The sequence below is a fragment of the Temnothorax longispinosus genome, chromosome 8, assembly GCF_030848805.1.
Source record: "Temnothorax longispinosus isolate EJ_2023e chromosome 8, Tlon_JGU_v1, whole genome shotgun sequence".
Lineage (NCBI taxonomy): Eukaryota > Metazoa > Arthropoda > Insecta > Hymenoptera > Formicidae > Temnothorax > Temnothorax longispinosus.
In genome coordinates, this window is record NC_092365.1 from 9214104 (window position 1) to 9220543 (window position 6440).

Sequence of the window (6440 nt, forward strand, 5' to 3'; positions counted from 1 at the left end):
ACCTCATTCCTCTCCCCCTTCCAACCCTTAAAAGTACCCCTTCCTGTTCCTATCTTTCTCGATCTCTCTCATCCACCTCCCACTCCCCATCCATTTCTCCTCTCCCTCCACCCCAGCACCCATCTCCTCGCTTTCTGCCAACTCCCTCTCCTTTATCTTATTCTCTAGAACGCTCCCACGTATGCTCCCACGTCTCCTCCCCTCCCTCGCACAGTCTGCACGTCCTTTTCTTCTTTTCTTCCCAATGTCTACCCTCCCTAATTTCGTTCCCCAGCCTAAATCTCGCAATCCTATTCCACCTATTTCCTCTCACCTTTTCTTTAGGTACTCCGGTATCCCTTCCCCTTTTACTTCCTTATACCATTTGCTCTATCTTGACTTTTTTATATCCTTCCATCTCTCTACTCTGCGCCTCCTTTTCCCACTTTATTATCTCTATTTTTGACTCTTTTTCCCCCCTCTCTCTCCCTCTCCCTCTTCCCACAAGCCTCTTTTGCTCAAAAAAATCCTCCTACCCTCTTCCCAACTCGATTTCCCCCCTCTCCTCTCCGTTCTTTCCTTCACCTCCTCCCAGAACATTCTCGCTAGCTCGCTTCCTCTTCCCTCCTCCAGCCTCCCTCCTCCAGCCTTTTTGAACCCCCACGCCCTCCTGCCCGCCCTACCTCTTAATTTTTCTTTCTGCAACTCCTCCTTTACCAAGTACCACGGCGTCCTCCTGTCTACTCCCAACTCCCATCTCAAATATTTTTCTTTCAGCCTCTCTATCTCCTCTTTCATTTCACATCCCCATATTTCCACCCCGTTACTGTCTAAACCAGCTTATCAAATAACCAAAGCCTTCTCCCCCAGTCCTTCCCAAACGTCTTCTTCCCTATCCCACACACTTGCCCCATTACCGCCGCCGCCTTCCTGACCCTTTTTTTCACATGCGCCTCTTGCCTTTCATTTCTTTGTAGCGTATACTCTAGGTATCGGAACTCCTTCACTTCTTCCACTTTTCTTCCTTTCCACCGCCAATCCTCTTTCACCATCATGCTTCCTCCTATTCTAAACCTCATGATCTTGGTTTTCTCTGCGTTTAGTTCCAGCCTCTTATCCAGATACCTCCAGCTTCTCCATCATACTTCTCATTTTATCTTCTTTCTCCGCCAGCAGCACCATGTCATCCGCAAACTCCAAATCATACACCCTTCCTTCCCCCAGCTTGATCCTACCCCACCTGACCTTCATCTCCTCTTCCAAATCCGCCAACAATATAATAAAACGCAGCGGGCTCAGCAGGCACCCCTGCCTTACCCTTCTTGCTGTCCAGAAATTCTCCCCCAGCTCCTTTCCCGCTCTGACTCTGCTTCTTGTCTCTCTCAATACTTCCTCAATCCTCTCAACCAGACCCTCCCTAACCCCCCTCTCCCTCAACGCCTCAATCAACACCACCCTGTCCACCGAGTCAAATGTCGCCTTCAGATCCACAAACAGCGCCACCACCTTTCCCCCCTTCCTTCCTAGTTGTCTATTCACTAGGTAGTTGAGCACATAAATGTTGTCCACCGTCCCCATCCCCTTTTTGAATCCCGTTTGATACGGCGGGATGATCCCCTTGTGCTTCACTTCTTCCCTCTGTCTCTCGGCTAACACCGCCACGTACACCTTGTATAAAGTGGAAAGCAAGGTAACCCCCTTATAGTCTTCTACCCTCTCCCCTTCCCCCTTTTTTAATATGGGCACAATCATCTCTTCCTTCCAACTTTCCGGCCACCCTTCTCCCCTCCATACTTTGTTGCAAAACCCTCTCACCCACTCCGCCAACTCTTCTCCCCCGTGCTTCCACGCTCGGAATATCGTCTACCCCCGCCGCTTTTCCTTTCTTCATTTTCATTAAGACCCTTCTCACTTTCTCCATACTTATTTCCTTATCTTCCTCTTCCTCCCTCCTTTCTTTCCCTCTTTTAACAACCTTTCCCTCTACCCCTCCAAGTAACCTCATGAAATGCTCCTACCACTCCGCCATCTCTATTCCTTCTGTCACTTTCCTTCTCTTTTTTCCTTTCACTATTAACTAATTCCCATACTTCACTTTCTTTTCTCACTTCCGCCGCCCTTTTTTCCCACCTATCATTCTCCTCCTTCTTTTTTCTCTTGCACATCTCTCTAAACTCTTGGTTCTTCTTTTTATATTTTTCTTCCTCACCTTCCATCCCTTTCCACCTCCTCAGTTTTTTTCTTGCCTCCCTCTTCTTCTCTAGGCACTCCTTATCCCACCAGCCCACTTTTCTCTTTTCCTCCTTATTTAATTCCTCCTCCGTATGTTTTGTTGCCCCCTTTAACTTCCCCTCCATCTCCTCCCACTCCTCTTCCAGCCCCCTCTTCCCCAACTCTACCCCGCCCAGTTTCTGCTTGAACCTGATTCTTTCTTTTTCACTTCATACACCCCTCCAATTTCTTTCTCCTCCTTTGCCCCCTTTCCCTCTTACCCTCTCCCCTTTTAACCATACTTCTACCGGATGATCAGAGTCCACCCTGTTTCCTATCCTCATCCTTTCCACCCTATCTTTTACCTCTCCCTCCCCTATTACATAATCAATCACTGTTCACCCCCTTTCCTCGGTATGTGTAAACTCTCCCTCTTTATCTCCCCTTGTGTTCCTGTTGAAGATGTACCACCCTCTTTCTTCCAGGAAATCCAACATCAGTCTACCCTCCTTATTTATAATCCGGTCCTTTGACTGTCTCTCTCCTTGCCCCCCTCTCCTTTCCTCACCTTCCAGCTTCCCCCCTTTTCCCCTGTCCTCGCGTTGAAGTTCCCCCCAATCAACACTTTAACTCCAGCCTCTCTGTCCTCCATCCACCTCTCCAGCCCCCTCAGCGCTTTCTCCACGCCCTCTCCCGCGTATACTCCCACTATCCTCCATCTCTCCTCCCCCACCCTTACCTTGCCCGTCATGATGCCCTCTTCCGCCCCCACAATCCTTTCCCTTTTCTCTACCAACTCCTTCCTTATACTCATAATCATTCCCCCCATCGCGCTTTCCATCTTATTCTCTTTCTTCGCCGTTCGGATTTCTGCACTCTCCACTCATACCCTCCCGGTAGTATCTCTTTAACTCTCTTCCACCCTTTATCATCCAACCATGTTTCCAGCGGCACCATCACATCCCATTCTTTCAGCCCTGCCCAAAACTTCTTATCTTTGTTCTCTAGCCCGGCCACGTTCCAAAAAGCCACGATCTACTCTCTTCTTCTCTCTCCCACCTCCTTTCTCCCTCTCTTCACCTTGCACTGCTTACCATTGACGGCATCCTCGAGCAGGTTTTCCTCCTGAGGCATTTCGAGTATCGTGTCAAAACTATTCTGTTCCCCTTTTTTCTCTTTCCCCTCCTCCTTTCTTTTTTGCTCCCCCTCCCATCCCTCAAAACCTCTTCTTCCTCATCCCATTTCCAGCATTGCTCATCTATCCGTATCTTTCCGCACCCTATTCTCACTCTTCTTCTTTTTCTCTCTTCCCCTCTCGCGATTTCCTTTAACCTCCACCTCATTTTTCTCTTTTTCCACGTAATCAATCCTCCAGAATCCTCTCCTTCCTTCCTTTCAGCTCTCTCTTTTTTTTCATGATTTCTCCTTTCTGCTCTTCACTGTTCATCCTTACCACTACCATCTCTCTGTTCTTTTCTCTATCCCCCCACTCTTCCGACCTCCTCTATATTTCCATTTACCCCTATAACGTTTAACACTTTCTCCACCGCCTCCCTCCTCTTTCCTTCTTTAACTTCTAATCCTATAATCAACACGTTTTTTCTTCTCTCTTCACGCTCCTTTTTTTCCATCCTCCTCTCCAATTCTCTTATCTTGTCCCCCACCCCACCTCCTTCTCCCTCCCTCACTACCCTACCTCCCATTCCACCCCCCTCTTTATTTCTCTCCAACTCCTCTACCTTTTTTCCAGCCCTTTTATGCAGCTCATCAACTTCTTCTTTTCTTTATTTCATTTCTCCTCTCGCTCCCTACACTCTCTTCTCAACTCCTCCACTTCCCCCCTCATCAACCTCCCCTGTTCTCTGAGCCTCTCCTTCATCTCTTTCATCATCTGTCTCAAATCCTTTCTCCACCCTTTCACCTCCCTCAAATCACTCATCAACTCCTTCACTTCTTCCCTCCACTTCCTCATATCCTCCCTCCATTCGCTTTTCTTCTTTTCCCCCCAGTCTAAAAACACGGGAGGTTTCTTGCTATCTTTATCTTCCTTCTCCCCCCTCTTTCCTGCATTCCTACATTTTCTCTTTTCCTCTTTGCGTCCTCTCCTTTCCCGCTCCCGACGCTACTGACGCTCCCGCTCCTTGTTCTCTCTGCCCACTCATCATACCCTATCCCGCACTCTTTTCTTCTCAATCCTCTTTCGCGACCTGCCTTCACTCTCTCACTTACACTAGCTCCTCCACTCTCTCCCTCTCACACGCACATCTCCACCAGATCACTCTTACTCTCTCACACACTGCCGAAAGCACTCGTCTAACCGCTACGTGACACACTCTATCGCACCGGAAACGGAAGTCCAGGCGGGCGGGATGTTTGAGATTGTAATAATCCGTATCGGAAATCGCATGTCCGTGCACGAACGCTTTCAATAACCCTAAGAGCACAGTTGGCGGAAAGTCGACGGTAAGTCGACTTTTATAAGACAACTTCTAGTCGACTTCTAAAAAATGGCGGAAAGTCGACTAAAAGTCGACTTCTAAATAGTCGACTTATAAAAGTCGACTTTCCGTCGACTTCTAGTCGACTTCTAAAAATGGCGGAAAGTTGACTAAAAGTCGACTTCTAAATAGTCGACTTATAAAAAGACGGAAAACAGTCAAGCGGCGCGTCATGCATCATCAATATGGCGGCGAATCTCGAGCAGGCTGGAGTGCTGGAGGAGCAAAGCTTACGCGAGTGCAAGGAATACATGCCGCGAGACAGTACACGATAAGACGTCGAAAAGCGCCGCGCTATCAACCACCGCCACGAAACGTCGTCGTCGTCGTCGTCATCATTGTCTTCCCGTTGACTTCCTCGATTAGATCAGAATACTGGAATTTGACTGTATGTTATGTACGTTGCAATATGTTTGAGACGGTTGTCTACAACAAGAATTGTTACAGAATGCCGTTACCAACCAACATAGAAGCGAAATTGCTGCGCCAGATAGTTCTTGCAGGTATGGCGGATCTAAAAGAGGATCAGGATAAAGCCAAATGGAAACATGCTTACAGGTTAGGTATAGTGTGTTATTAATTATCATCAATAATTAAGACCTATTGAATGCGACCTCTCCATTCTGAACCATCTTTCAGAACACCAGAAATGGAGGAACTTGTGTTCATGCATTCTTCGTGCGTTCTACGGAAAATCAGTCCGGAATAGGTGGTTTATAAAGAGGTGTACGAAACGAATAAGATGTATATGCGAGGTGTCACGGCGATAGAACCCGAATTGCCGAAATTCGCTTCCATGCTGTGCCATCTTAGTGAACCATTGGTTGATCCACCGCCAAGGTATTTTTATCACAATTGTTGCTTTATAATGTTTTTCATATTTATTTATAAAGATATTAATCTTCATTATGATCGAATATTATTCTCATTTATAGATATAATCAAGGAACCGGGAAGATCATTTGCCGCATGTCTGGTACATTTGGAAAGGCCGAATGGGCACTACCATCGATGGATATAGAGCATCCGTGGACGGTGTCAAGTGGTTCGCGTATTTCTTCTTGGAGGGTCAAGTGTACCCTAAGCTGAAACGATTTGTTCTGTCGCTGCTGACAACACCTGGGAGCATCACTAAGTCATGGGCCAGGTAAATCGTTATTCTATCTCCTTTCGATTTCACGTTGATTCATCGAATAGATTACATCAATTCAATACAATTTTTTCAGGTTGATACCACGCACTCAAGCAATAGTACAAACGCTGCAGTCGCAGGGAGTCGTGTCCAAATACAAACTGCTAGAAATCTGGGGTTCGGATAAAAAATGTGAGATTTTAATTAGTCGACTTTAAGTCGACTTTCCGTCATGACGGGAAGTCGACTTGAAGTCGACTTCTACCGAAACTGACTTGCCCGAGAAGTCGACTTTTTTAAGGACGAAAGTCGACTTAAAGTCGACTTGAAGTCAACGAATGTCTCAAAAAACGCCGACTAAAAGTCGGCGTTCGTCATTAATTTTCATTTGTAACTCGGCCAGATTTATTAATTGCTGGAGAGCTTCTTGTTTTGGTCTGGGTTTGCTAGTTCATTTAGTGTTTCTATAAGTAATTGTTTTGTGGCTCCATTTGTTAAAATACTGCAATTATTGTAAAACATGCTACTTAATATATTTAAACCTGACGATAATTTAATACAATTTTGTTTTTTACTTGAAATCCTTTATACGAATCTTTTATCCTTTATACTTGTTTCAA

General features: G+C 46.3%; 1 long non-coding RNA gene across 1 annotated transcript; it reads left to right on the forward strand.

The window, feature by feature from the left end:
• The first annotated feature begins 4922 nt into the window (after positions 1–4922).
• Positions 4923–6019, forward strand: LOC139817907 (uncharacterized). The gene is made up of 5 exons (XR_011733333.1): positions 4923–5076; positions 5136–5251; positions 5328–5528; positions 5624–5835; positions 5915–6019. It is a non-coding gene; the product is annotated as an uncharacterized lncRNA (long non-coding RNA).
• Positions 6020–6440: the final 421 nt, after the last annotated feature.